This window comes from Pogoniulus pusillus, chromosome 7, assembly GCF_015220805.1.
Source record: "Pogoniulus pusillus isolate bPogPus1 chromosome 7, bPogPus1.pri, whole genome shotgun sequence".
Classification (NCBI taxonomy): Eukaryota; Metazoa; Chordata; class Aves; order Piciformes; family Lybiidae; genus Pogoniulus; species Pogoniulus pusillus.
In genome coordinates, this window is record NC_087270.1 from 9,023,248 (window position 1) to 9,037,847 (window position 14,600).

The 14,600-nt window shown below is 38.7% G+C and overlaps 1 long non-coding RNA gene across 2 annotated transcripts in view; it reads left to right on the top strand.

Annotated features, from left to right (window-relative positions):
* The first annotated feature begins 427 nt into the window (after positions 1-427).
* LOC135177110 (uncharacterized) overlaps positions 428-14,600 on the top strand; it is a 58,728-nt gene continuing 44,555 nt past the window's right edge. For both annotated transcript variants that reach the window (XR_010302911.1, XR_010302910.1), the window contains exon 1: positions 428-493. This is a non-coding gene — a long non-coding RNA (uncharacterized LOC135177110). The remainder of the gene's footprint in view (positions 494-14,600) is intronic.

The following is a 14,600-nucleotide window of genomic DNA, read 5'->3' on the forward strand; positions in this document are numbered from 1 at the left end:
AATGTCACAGTTAAAGAAAGTTTGGTTTGGCAATGAACAGTAATTGCATAGTATTACAACAGTCGTATTTATAGAGAAGTTGAGGATATTTTAGACTATCTTCCTAATATCACTTTAAAATGGCATTACTTCAGAAGGTACTGCCTTAATATTAAGTGCATTTTTATAGCAATCTATTCACTTTCTCCATATCTGCTAGGAACCAAACAGGCTCCTTTGTTTTTTTGGTGAATGAGGGTTAATATGTCTTTAATAGATTCAGCTGCAGGATAATTAATGACTCATTTGTTCTTGCCAGATCAGTTCAAGTGGGCTTCATACAGCATGCTGAGCTGTTATCCTCTGGTGGGGTCGTGCATTGTGTCACCCAGTTAACAGCAGTGGCTACACAACAGGTTTGGAAATTATATCAACAGGATGGTGCAAACTTTTTGACTCTGCTTGTGGAGGTTTCAGCTTTTGGCAGATGAACAATGGGAAGACGTGGCATGAGGTACTGGTTCCTAAGTTATCTGAACTCAGCTTTCTTTTCTGCAAAGTACAGTGATTTATGACATGCTCATGCTGTTTACTTTCATACATTTATAATCATCTTATGAGCACTTACAAATATGTGGCACATCACTGTGTTAATTCCTACCAACGGGTGAAACTGGTGGAAAAAGCCCTTCTCCAACTGCGGTAATTGTTGCTGTTATTTAGGTGTGGCTTTTCTGTGTCAGGGAGACAACAAAACTTCTCCCATTTAGTCCTTCTTTGTTTGAATGGAGAGTGTGTGTGTGTAACCATCTAGTCCTCCCCTTTCTCTTGCCATCCAGTTGCTGACTGCAGCCGATCCTGTTAGCAGTCTCTGGTATCACGTTGACATGAAGAGGGTCTGCCTAGTAATCAGGCCTATGTGGGATATTATACACATAATGCAAGCATAGTTCCTGCTCAGGTAACCATGTCAATTGCATTAACAAATGTACCTACAACTTCAAAGGGAGTTCTTTGTAAGGGTGGTAGTGGAAATTCATCTGACGACACCTGCATTTGTATCCATCAATGGATTCCTTCTTTATCCATGAAGGTCTTTCTCTTGGACACACCTGAATTATGCCCTCATTAGAGAGTTTGTACAACTGCTGTTCCTCTTTCTGGGTGGGCTTCCAGTCATTTTTTCTAAGACCTGTTTCTGTCTTTTGGGCTTTTCCTTCTCAGAGGCTGCTCCTAACTGCTACTTTTCTTCTCATTCCACATTCTCTGTCTCTCCTTGGACAGCTGTTTTCTGCATAGCCCATGTATTTCTCTTGTCTCAGTTTTCCCTCAGATTTTAGATATTTGTGATCTCATTCTTCAAACCCTGGGAATTCTTTCAGGGAACAATGGGATAATGTCATACAAGCCCATTCTTTAATTTCTCTACACATACTATATTAACAACATACGAGACAGGAGATGTTTGGCAAGGTGCAGGTATAAATAGATGCAGAGAAATATCCCTTCCAACCCCTAATATCCTGTGATCTTTAAAGTTCAGCTCTACCTAGTTCATTAAAACTCTTCTGGCATTATTTTTTATTTCTACATTTCCAGGAAAAGCTTTCTTGTGTCTGCCTTCTTCCATTTCTTCTCCTTCATTTCCTTGAGCAACAAGAGAAAGAAAGGCTGCATCTTTAACAGTGGAAATCTGTTTATGAATCATTTGGACATTTCAATAATATGCTATCCCAAAATGTTTTTTTTTCCACCCCTCAAGCACCTTAGGCATAAATCTGTGATGGATTTACTGATTTTCTCTATAGTGTGTTCTCTGACTCAGCTTGTTGGGTTGCATGGAAGACCATATTCAGTGCAGTGAATTCTTTCTGACCAGTTGTTGGCAAGCAGGCTCCATTTACATCTGTTAGAAGCAGTGACTGAAAATGTTCAAATAGTTGTTTGGTTTACTCACTCTTGTAGCTACTGTGAGAAATACCAACAATGTGTGTATTTACTGATCTGATCTCTAACAAAGCTCACAGCATAGTCTGCTAGATGAAGAGCAATTTCACTGGAAGGCTCCTGCCAACTACATCAAATACATGCTCTTCTTTTAAACTGCTGAGATCAATAATGTACATCTGATAGGAGAATGGAATCAGTGTCCTGAGCTGAGCCTATACTCTTCATTTTATCTCACTCAACCTCATCCCCAACTCATCATCAGAGTTTGACTTCTCTTGTTGGCTTGCCAGTGGTGGCAGTTTTCTAGCATATGTGATGTAGTCAATATCCACAGAGGGTTAGGCTGACATACCAAACACAAGTTAGTTGAACCAAGATTTGAATGAGGCCTTTGTGGAAAAATGCTTTGTGTTAAAATGCTAATCTACATTTTCTTTTCAATGTAAATCATTTACAAACCAGCATGTCATCACAAATGGTTAATACAGGAGCAGAGTATTTGAAGTAACCCTTGCTGAGAGGTACACTTGAGACTATCAGTTCTCTCAGGTATCACACTCTACTCTGCAACTGGAGGTACATTTGTTGATGCATTTTATTTTGGTAATGTCATTGTGATTATGCTTCTGTGTAACATAACACATGGTGGAACGAAGCAAATAACATCCCTCATACTTGTTATAAATCTTCTCTTTGTTTCTTCAAGTGTGCTATCAGTGCAAAGCAGACAAACTCTTAACTCTTTCTACTCTTTTCCTCCGTGTTCATCATGCAGTGGTATAGTAACTAATGGCCAATCCATTTAGATTAGTTGCTTGAATCATATGACATCACAATGCTTTCAGTTGCCATGTGCTCAATAGGTGTAAAAGTGATTGAATGCACAGAGGGACAAGCAATTACTCACATTTCCTTTGCACTCAGCACAAAGAAATGAGTGCCGCTGGGTTATTATTTGACCTAGGTGTAGATATGCAAATTAATAAGGTTTATAGTCTGAAGTGTTTACTTCTGCCTCTTCTCCCAGGCAACCAGCAATAGAACAAGGGGACATAGTCTCAAGTTGTGCCGGGGTAGGTATAGGCTGGATGTTAGGAGGAAGTTCTTGCCAGAGAGAGTGATTTCCCATTGGAATGGGCTGCCCAGGGAGGTGATGGAGGCACCGTCCCTGGAGGTCTTCAAGAAAAGACTGGATGAGGCACTTAGTGCCATGGTCTAGTTGACTGGATGGGGCTGGGTGCTAGGTTGGACTGGATGATCTTGGAGATCTCTTCCAACCTGGTTGATTCTATGATTCTACTATAAGGGAAGACTTGTTCAGATTTAAATAGCACTAATGCTAATACTGACACTATTAAATACTTTTCAAAATGTCATTCTGTTCCTGAGCTTAGGTGTTGAATATCATCTCAAGTGTTCTAGACATCTCCATCTCTGGTTGCTAATAAAGGTGGAAATCTCTAGTGGATTCTGTGTCATTCTTGCTAACTCCATGTAGGCAGCTTAAATATCCTAGAAGATCTCAAATGGTTCTAGTCATACATGTTTAAACACTTGAATTACTTCTCAGGCATCTAGGTTGATGTGGGTGAATTGTACCCACAACGATCAAAATTGTCTTTCGAGTTTAAGCCTGGTGCCTCAGAAAGACTTTTACCTTTGATATAAATAGTCAGTAGAATCTGACTGTCAGATCACCATTACATAATGAATGCAACTGTTCAGGGGCTCGTTTTAGCTGATTAACGCACTGGCAAGTATGAAGTGCAGTACCACTGAAGTTAGTTCTTACTTTGATTAGAAGATTTGTACTACACAAAATGTGATTTTTCCTGTAAATCAGAAGTTTATGTTGGCACAGTTTATGAAGCAGAATAATTTTAGACATATCTTTGTGTAATTGAGAAGATCTCATGCACAATGAGTAGTATGGGTTGGTAGGGAATGTGGATATTTATTTAGTCCCATCTCTGAAACAAGAGATAGCACAATTCCTCTGGGCAACTTCCTCCTACATATCTTTGTATATTTGAGAAGCTCTCATGCACATAGAGTACTGTGGGTTGTAGGGAATCTGAAAATTTATTTAGTCCCATCAAATCCCATCTCTGAAACAAGCCATAGCATAACTCCTCTGGGCAACTTCCTCTACTGGGCAACTTCCTCCACTGTTTGGCTGTCCTCATAACTCATCTTTCCATTTCATCTATTCGAATGTCCTGCTCCTGGTAGATGAATAGGTCCAATGAGAAGGCATTCCTGCATGGCCTACCTTTTACCAAGTATGTGTGTACCATCTGATTTAAAAAACAGGGCAAAGAAATTTATTTTCATAGTCCCAAAATATTTCAGCAAAATTCATATTATTGAAAGTTTCAGGGTTTGGTTATGCTGGCCTAAGAGAGCAAGGGAAATGCAAAATACATTTGATGCCTTTAGCAATGTAGAAGCTTTTTCTCTATTCTTCAAATAGAAATCAAGATGCAAGTGTCCTTGCTCTTTCTGCTATATGGTCTCTATTTTTCATACTTACATAGATAACTTATATATAAAACTGTTCTGATATTGAGAAGTTGCTCCAAGTGTTCCTTATGGATTCTGTCTCAACATTGCAGGTAGTCTCCATAGATTTTTACCAGCTTGTGGCTGCCAGTATAAGCTAATAAGCTCATTTAAAAAACTGTCTTTTTTGTACTATAATGAGACCTTATGCAGAACTTATGGGAGATTTGATTATGGTAATTTCTTAGCAACCGATCCTGGAAGCTTAAATTATTCTTTTACTTCTTCAGCATGTTCTTCTTTTCCTACATAATTCACTTTGCCTTAAGACACATCTTGAAGAATACATTTAGGGTGGGTTTTCTGAACAAATAGAGATACCTGCAGTACTTTGTGAGTTAGTCACCTGAAGCTCCCTTTATAGCCATTGCAGAGCAATAGGCCTCCCCAGGGTGTGATGATATATATAATCCTACAGTACACACTGGAAATACCTCAGATGAATGACTCCCTGAATGTGCCTATTGCTCTACATTGATTATATGGGAAGGTCAGAATTGGAAGCTCAGATGTAAACTTCCACACTGTAGCTAAACTTATGCGAAGTAAGTTTTACCCTATAATTAGCTGCCCTATTTCTTGTTAGAGTTTGTTTTCACAAAGTACTTTTTAAATACAAGATAAATGTTATTTTATTTTGGTTTCTGCCCTGGCATGTAGTAAAATGAAATTTTTGTATTTGGATATTTCCTTCTTTAACTCTGAAGTATCTGTTATTAAGATTATTGTTTTGTTTCAGGTTGAACACCCTGCTTGCAGAAGCATGGCTCATGCTTTGTATGGGATCAACATATGCATGTGTGAGTCCTGTTTATCCAAGCAATAATCTAGAATTGTATAAGTGTCTTCAGTCCCTATTTTCCAGTGCATTTTCAGAATAAAGGATACCAACAATAACATTAATAATATTAATTTATTATTATTAACAGTATAAATGAAATATGAACATTAGTGCTGTAAAATAAACATTGACTAAGCTAATTCTTTACTTTAAAAAATTTGTTCTGGAGTTAAAGATACGATTCTGGAATCTGTTCCCACTTACATGTGCTGAAAAGAACAGAACAGAGTTTGGTTAAGTCACCTTCAAGGTCTTGTGATATATATGCTTTCGACAGCTCATGAAACCCTACACTTCCATTTGTTAATAGCCATATCTGCAGGAACATGCAAGTAATTTATTTCAGGGGACATCCGTTTCTGTTTGAATTCTGATGCTTGTGGCTCTTCATGTTAAAGTGCAGATGTTTTTTGACCCAAGTGAAATAGTTTTTGTTATGTTACTTTGTTACTTCGCCTGAACTGGAGAACATATTCTCTCTACATTCTGTCTTGGTTTGTGTGTCCTGCCGCGTGTGACTTATGAAACCAGGTTCCACTCTTGGGGTTCTTTGTGAGAAGACACATATTTGCTTGATGATTTTATTTAATTTCAATCTCCACTCAAAATTTTCTTTATATTCCTACTGGTTTTGAAGTGCTCAGGGTAAAGCTTTTGGGGCAACTTATAACAAACCAATGCACTGGCTGGTGACATTTAATGCTGTAGTAACCCAGGCCGTGTTACTATGCATTTGTAATATGTTTGCTCTTGCTCTAAGATGTAGCCCCTATGAAGTTTTAAATGCACTATGTGTCCTGTCCTAATTTTTAGCTCCTGCAGTTCTTTAAGCACTGAGCAATTGCATAGCATGTGTAGAACTACACTATTCTGAGCAGATCAGCATATACTTTAGGACTAAGGATGATTAGGATCCAGAAATGGATTGAGCAGGTTGGAGTGTCCTCAAAGGAGTTGTTTGGTAGACATTTGCACAGCCTTTATACCAGGCACTATCAGCATACCAGTAGCAATGCAATCTCATGCAATAGCTTCATGGTGAGAGTGTTTTTCCAAGAACCTGACCCTTAATTTTCTCTTGCTTGGAGGACTGCAGAAACTCCACATGTACTGTATCCCGGAACAAGTGTTATCATTGGATTTGTTCTCATCTGTTAATGAGGAAAAAATCAAAACCCCACAAAGCAAACAAAAAAACCCCTGTAAACAATCACCAAACCATCTAAAAGCCAACAACAAAATCCACAAAAGCTTGCTAAGTGGAAGGGAAAAGTCCACATATTCCAGTTTGTTGTCAAGTATTTCTTTCCCTCCTGCCATTCCTTACAGTCATGCTGTACAGTTGTTTTGCTGTAGCTTCTTTTTGATGGGGCTACACTCACACATAGGAGGAGCATGTAAGCATAGCAAGTAATTTTTGTAAGACAGTAGGACAGCCAGATAAGGAGGACACTGAATTTAGGATTCCTTACCCCATCTAAGCCTCTCAACCTTTGAATAGTTATATTGTGCAAAATGTGGAGCCACAAAGTGCCCCTGTGAACAATCAAGAAAAGAGTGAGTCCTGCCTAGTGTGGGCTGAATGGAGAAAGCAGCTTATCTTTCACTGTATCTGGGCTCTATTCTCAGCCAAATAAGTGTGTGTGATATTTAACTGGCTTTCATTCAAGTCCTTCACTGGATCTTAATATAAATCCTCCAAGGACCTCACAGCTCTCTACCTCCTAATAGGGTTCTGCAAGAAGGGCACTTTGCATTTGCTTGCCACTGAGGTGATTCTTGTGTTGGTAGCTGATTTTTGTTAGCCTTCTAATCAGTCTTTCACTGTCAATTGTGTGGCAACATTTAACAAATATATTTACAAAATGAAAAACCCCACAATGTTTTGCAGGGTGATTGTCTGATCATCCATCATCTGTTACGCTCGACTGAGAATCTTACAGTCAACAGCAGGCTTGGGTTCCTCTTATTGATTTTGCCCATTGTCTGCACTCTTCATTCACACCTACTGCCTGCAAGAGTGAAAGGCCCACTCAATTTTCTGTCTTAGTTCTGACCCTGAGTGCAAGCACAAAGAGCTAATGGGTGTTGATTTTGGGCTGTTTTCTCATGGCTGTTAGGAATCTGTTTGTCAGTGTAGCTCGTATGCCAATGGGCACTAACCCTACTGCCACCTTAGGCTAACTTTCCTCATGTTATATGCCATCTGTCTTCCTTGATTGGTTTTCCAGTTTATACCTGTAAATGGGACCTTCCATGCCAGTAAGGACAGACCAAAACATATTTCTTTCTCATTTTCAGGTAATTGCTGAGACATTGTTTACACTATCTTGGAAGTCCTACTTCTTTCCCATTGTATTTACATATTTCTTATGGCATATGCATCTCTACTTTAAACCAGAACTTACCAGTCACTGCCTTAATGAATATTCTGTGCTGCCAAACCACAGTTTGCTGCCACCAAGACAACTCTTTGCAGCCTTAGCAAGGCTATGGTGAAATCTTTGTGACCATAGTTGGATTGTTGACCAAATTCTTCCCTTCTCTTTTTCATTTTTATTCTGCTTGTATGGAATGGCTCTATCCCAGGGCTCTGCATAACAACCATTATATTTTCTTCTTGAAGTGCTGTTTCCTACTTCCATTTTTCTCCATCACACTATAATGTTCTTTTGCTTTGATGATGTCTTCCAGCTCCCTCCCTCTCTTTCCTGGCGCATCAAATACAGCCTATGTTTTGTCGCAGTGTTTGGCAGAAATTCAGAAGTGAGCACCTTCATTTTAAAGTGAATTTGAACAAGATGGAAGTAAAACTAATTGTCTCATGGCAGAAGCTTTCAAGAACTTCTTCTGCAACCATGTAATTTAATAGTCCAGTGTTCTTTTTGCACTTCAAGATCTCAGTATTATTTTTGGATCAATGACTTTATTTTAAAGACTAAGTTACTTATATATTCTGATGAGAGGTGAGTTTATCACTTAAAGAAACTTAGTGCAGAGAAATCACTTAAATTCCATTGCCAGGCTGATGATATTTCAGTCACTGACAGTGTTAATTTTTAGCATACTGAGAAAATACTCTTATATTCATGTTAGGCATGTATTTAATCCTTCATATGTGTCTTTGCAATTGATTAATTGGATGGGACTTTGAGCAACCTGATCTAGTGGAAGGTGTCCCTGGCCCAACTCTACCCATTCTATGAAATGTATGGAATTTATTCAAATTTGATAAACTGTAGTGGGGTTTTTTTCCATGATTCTACAGTGTTTTGATTTTAAATTTAACACTGAATAAAAATGTTATTGATGACATTTCTTAAGATACTCTGAGACACTTTGCTATGGCTCTTATTCCCTTGAGGAGAGCAGATTATAGCATCTTTTCCTTATGGTTTTTGTCAGCCTCCAATATTTGTCTTAATGATTTTGGCTGCAACCTTATTTTTTTCTTTGAGAACTAGTGTTTGACCTTTCCCACTCCAATTATGATTAAGTCAATGACATTTGAATTGCAGTTGAAAGTTTGCACCATTTATTGTCTTAAAAGGGAACACTGGTGATAAAACACATGCACAATTGCAAAGGAGGAAATACTGATTACTCACTTGTTGCTGCAATACAAATCTTCCATCTAAAAATTCAAGCAGTTGCTGAAGCTTTGCTTTTCTTCATTCTGGCCAGTGCTTTCTGTCATCTTGTTGCAGCATCAGCTCTTGTCCTGCAAACACTTCTGTTTCTGCATTTCACTCAATTCTTAGGGGAACAAAAAGCTTTGACTGCAGTTGGGTTATTCAAACTGATGAAGCCTGCTTGAATATGGTGCTTTATTCTGTGTTTGCTTTAGAAAGAACTTGGAACACTTGGAAAGGTTATGTTTCTTTCACCTCACTCCTCTTTCTTACATCTTTTCTGTTCCTCTCATGTACATTAAGCTTAGATTCTTAACTTTTTTTCCTTTATTCCCTGATGACTAAACAAACATTTTGTTTGATAAAGGTGAATCCTTTATCTTTTTCCAATTTATCTGGAGACCCAGTTTCTGTCATACCATATTAAGCAGTTTCTGGTTTTTAAACAAAAGAGTCCTTGAACATTTAATAAGTTAAAATTGCTAGTATTTTTGTGAAGAGAGGATGGAAAGCCCTGAAGAACCAAATGAGCTTGTTGACTCAATGGAAAATACTGCCTAGATAATAGGGTGGTAGTCCTGGGAAAAAGGAAAGTGCAGAAAGCAAGAGAAAACAGCCTGAGAGCTCCCCCTAAGTAGAATCTGCTACTTGTTTGCCTACTCTTGAAACTGCTCCCATTTCATGCCCTTTATTTCCCATGTTTAAATGAATTTAAATTGTGAGGAGTGTCATGACTATTCTGACATTGTTTCTTATCAGCCAATAACCCCCTGAAGGTGTTTAAATGTGCTGTGTCCAGTGTACATGACAGATAAAGTGGCAGGGTTGAACTACTGCTGGGAATTTTTATTTCATTTTTCCCCCTGCCACATGGACAAAGACAAAACAGAGTTTATTTGCCTTTCTGTTTTGGATAATTTTCATGATAATCATTGAAGCCAGAGACCTAAAGTGTGAAAAAATCTTTGCCTACTCCCAGGGAAGATCCCAGAACCCAGATTCTGTCTGAGTAGAGCTGTCTTCTGAAGCTCTGATTCAACAGTGTAACACTGATATTTACACATGCCTATCTGCATTTCCTATGGATCAGGATTAAACAGCTGTCCTAGGGCTCTGAGAAAAGGCTTCTAGGATCATTGAGTTCAGCCATCAGCCCAGCACCACCATGGCTTTTAAAACACGTCCCAAAGTGCCATGCATTTCTTGAACACCTCCAGGGACAGTGCCTCCACCACCTCCCTGGGCAGTGTCTGGGCATTCTTTCAGTAAAGAGTTTTTTCCTGATATCCAGTCAAAACCATATATGTGCGTGGTGAGACTGGGTTCAAGTACTCATTCTGCCCTGAATACAAATCTTGTTTGGATCCTATACAGTATCACTGAAAAGTGGAATTCCTGTAAAAAGCTGCTGTGTCTTTTAGTCACTGTTACCACGCTTGCCTCTACTATGTGCCTGCATTTAAGGGCCTGAAATAATTTCAAGAAATAGGGGATATGTTTAAAATATAACTTGTAAGTCATCAGGGACATCATATTAGACTGAGCTAAGGGAAATTATTCTCTTTGTGAGCAAGCTGCAGACAATTCATTTTTAATACATATTTGACTGCAGGCAACTTGAGTTTAAGAAACCACTTCCATGTATTTTGTCAGCCTAAAAGGATACTGTTGCTTAGGTAAAGCATTGATAGATTTTTTTTTTTCCTATTTTATACTTTAGTCTTTTGAAAAGAGAATTAAGCAAGGGTGCTTATCTTGTTATGGTTTCAGGCTGCATTTCCTAAGTTACCATTTACCAAAGCATACCTCAAGGTACTTTGAAAAAAAGAGCACTACATTTTTGCTCAGAGTCCAATATGTTGCATATTGATCAGTTCTGTTATAGTGCCATGTCTGCTTCCTTGCTTTTGATTGCATTAGGTACTAGTTTTGTGTCCCTATGCACTTAGGCTCCTTCTGATTTGAAGTGTATCCATGCTATCTGTGGTTGACTTTATGCCCAGACTTTGCATGCTTGTTTAATATTGTTTCTACTGATGCTGCTCCTGGAAATGTTTGCAAGCTTTCTCTGCCATTTTCTAGTCAACTTGACAGTACTCATAGAAGTAAATGTAAGCATGTGCAGGAGTGTGTGATTTTGTTGCTCTAAAGGACTGGAGCCTTCAAAATCAGTTCTGTTTGTTTCCTGAATATTCCCTATTGTGATGCTGATTACTTGTCACATTTGTTTTTACTATTTCATGCTTGCTTGCCTCTGATTCTTTTGACATTTCCTGTTTACAAAGATGCTGTGGCTGCTAATGACAGCATTTTGAGTGGCTCCTATCCCTGTATTTTAATTGTGGTCAAAGCATTTGTAAGAACTTCTGTGTTGAGAGAAAATCTTATGTGGGAATGCAAAGTGAGGAAGGATGTGGGAATTGAAAGTGATGAAGGATGTGGGAACGGAGTGAAGGAAGATAATAACAGGCAGATGCTGACCTTGGTTCCCACCAGCTGCTGGCTACCTTATCTCAGAAGGGATAGATAATGGACACCTCATTAATGAGGAAAACAAGGCATGATTTATGCTGATGGAGTGGGTTGTGCTTGACTCATTATCCTAACGTGTAGGCGTGTGCCTTATGCCCTGAGGGATATATTGAGAGCCGAAATGATCAATAAAGGTCTCTGGCATAATTCACATTGAATTGTCTGGAGTCCATGTGGCATTGCCTTTGATCACGTTGATCTATGTGAGGGCCTTGGCCATGTTTCCCATGGCAAGCTAATCAGGGTTCTGCAACACCTGAGCTAAATCAGGTGTTTTGCATCACACTAACTCACTAAAATTCAGTTCCATTGTATTGGAGTTTTGAGGGTAGCAATATTGTTTGGAAAGCTGCTTCATGAAGGGGGAAAGTCTGAGCATGGAAAGACACCAGATCTAGTGTCTCCCTTTTAAGCTTTGGAGGTTGTACTGCAAGCAGTAGGAAGGAAAGAAAAGCAGCAATTCCAAAGCAGGAAAAAAATGTCTCTTTTCATATTGCAGTACAATATCTTTTTTCCTGGTCATCAGTTTTTGTGATCACTTAGGAAGAACAAAATGCTTGTCAAAATCTGCATGTGTTGGTGTTTGACCTTCAGTTACAAATGGCTTTGATTTGTAAAAGGTGTTTGGAAATATTTTTTTTTTCCTTCAGTGCCTGAACCAAATAAGGTCAGGATTCATCACTTTTCACACTGTTCATTTGACCACTGAAAAGCTAATTATGGTCAGTTACAGCTTCACTCTTTAACAGAAAGGTTTTTTTTATCTAGAGATTTTACCTCTTGTTATCACTGTCAGAGGCTTGGAGTTTAATTTTGCATTATACAGCTTCTACCCTTCTTCTAGAATGACCTTTTACCGTGTAACTGTGCTTCAAATCTTAACTGCTCTTAGTTTTAAGCAAAGAAATTACCTGCCTGGTCCCGGGAATAGCTTAATAATTCAGGTGTTGTTTCATAGTGCCTTTGAAATGTTTACCAGCAGGATACTTATGGAGAATCTTTATTTTGCTGTCGTGGCAGTTTTCTAACTACTCTCTTAGAAAAGTTTGGAGAAGTTAAGAAATGATGAAAAACTATTATAAATGTTGATTCTAAAATGAAGAAGCAGTCCAATGGCCTTTAGGTATCTGTCCTTCATCACTACCAGTGACAAGGATTCCTGTACTGATTTAATTTATGTGAGGAATAAACAGAAATCAGGTAGTAATTTAGTTTTGCACAACAACTGCGTTGCTCTACCTGGTGGTTTATTGACTTAAAAAGTATATAGGTTATTTTCTGAGCTTCTTAAGCTTTATGAAATGGTTAGCTTAACTCTTTCTATACCAAATGCAGTTTCTATCTCTGTGCTAATAGACTTTTGTTCAGTGCTCAAAATGTTGTCAGTCTCGATAAACAGAATGTGTTGTTACATAGTGGGAAGTATCTAATGCTACTTTGATTATTGTTTGATTAATGTTAGTTTGATTATTGTTTAATTAGTCTTATCAGAGTTAATTTTGCTTAAAAGAGGGAGATGTTAAATGTTCTGTTATCTGACATGGCTAAGCATTAAAAAATTAGCAAGATGTCTGTAGATTTTATTAGAACTTTTATGTCTGATGTTTTTGTTCTGACATTAGGTGCCACAGTGACAGATGTGAGACAGAAATGAATCTTCTCTAGATTTTCATAGTGCTTTTCAGGGCATCAGCAGTGGTTCTTTGGACTGCATTTTGAATGATACTGTAGAAATCTCTAAGCTGCTGGGCTTCAACTACTTGGAGCACAAGCTAAGAGGCAGCAACACTGGAAACACAGTACATGGATCTCACCACTTAGGAGAGCTTTTATTCCCTTACACAGGGCAGAGACTCATGTCAGTAACTGGTTTTAGTAGTCTTCCTGAAGCATGAAGAAGTTATCTAAAAGCCATAATTTTTTAAAGTAGAATTTTGGGAAGACATTTTCACATTTCCCTTAATTAAGCAATTAAATCATGATTCTGTGGAGTCAGATCTTATGGTAAAATGCCCATGTTTCTCATTACGTATAAAGATGACAGTTTTGTAGCTGCTGACTGTGCCCATGTTCCACACTGTTGCAATGACTGACTATCAAAATCTGAATGTGAGGTGATCACAGAATGTCATGTTGGAAGTGACCCTGAGGATCGTTTAGGTGACAGTATAGTGTAAATGAGACAGCCCAGCACTCTGTCAAGCTGTGTCATAGATTTTCCCAGTGTAGGGGAATCCACTGCTTATTATGGGAGATGATTCCAATGATCTGTAAACAAAGGGAAACTGGAGATCAGAGTAGCATATATGATGTAATATCTTAATGACAGGACTGAAAAAAGTGATGAGCAAGCAGGCTTAATGATGTCAGTATTCTGCAGTGACATGCTTTTCCCTCTTCAGTTTGAGAATAGAAAGGTTTAGGCCAAATAATTTTGGTGCTGACTCTTGAGGATGGTCAGAATGTCTAAACCTACATCTTTCTGCTTTATACTAATATTTGTAATCATTGAATCAACCAGGTTGGAAGAGACCTCCAAGATCATCTAGGCCAACCTAGCACCCAGCCCTAGCCAGTCATCTAGACTGTGGCACTAAGTGCCTCAGCCAGGCTTTGCTTGAACACCTCCAGACACAGTGACTCCACCACCTCCCTGGGCAGCCCATTCCAATGCCAATCACTCTCTCTGCCAAAAACTTCCTCCTAACATCCAGCCTATACTTCCCCCGGCACAACTTGAGACTGTGTCCCCTTGTTCTGCTGCTGGTTGCCTGGGAGATGAGACCAACCCCACCTGGCTACAACTTCCCTTCAGGTAGCTGTAGACAGCAATGGGGTACAGAAGAGAGCAGAAAAGCTCCAGAAGATGTAAGGAAACCAATGTAAATCCGAGCTCTTGACTCTGCAGCTGCTGTGGGCTGACATGTGGTAATAAAAGTTGTCTGGGTCAAGGAAAGACAAAGCATAAATAACAGACTGTCAGAACAAAATAATAATTGTAAAATCAATTTGGGTTTGCTAATTTGTCTGTAAGTTTTTCTTCATTGCAGGAACAATGGATTTTTAACCTGGAAATAACTTAAGTGTACTAATTCACAGCATCA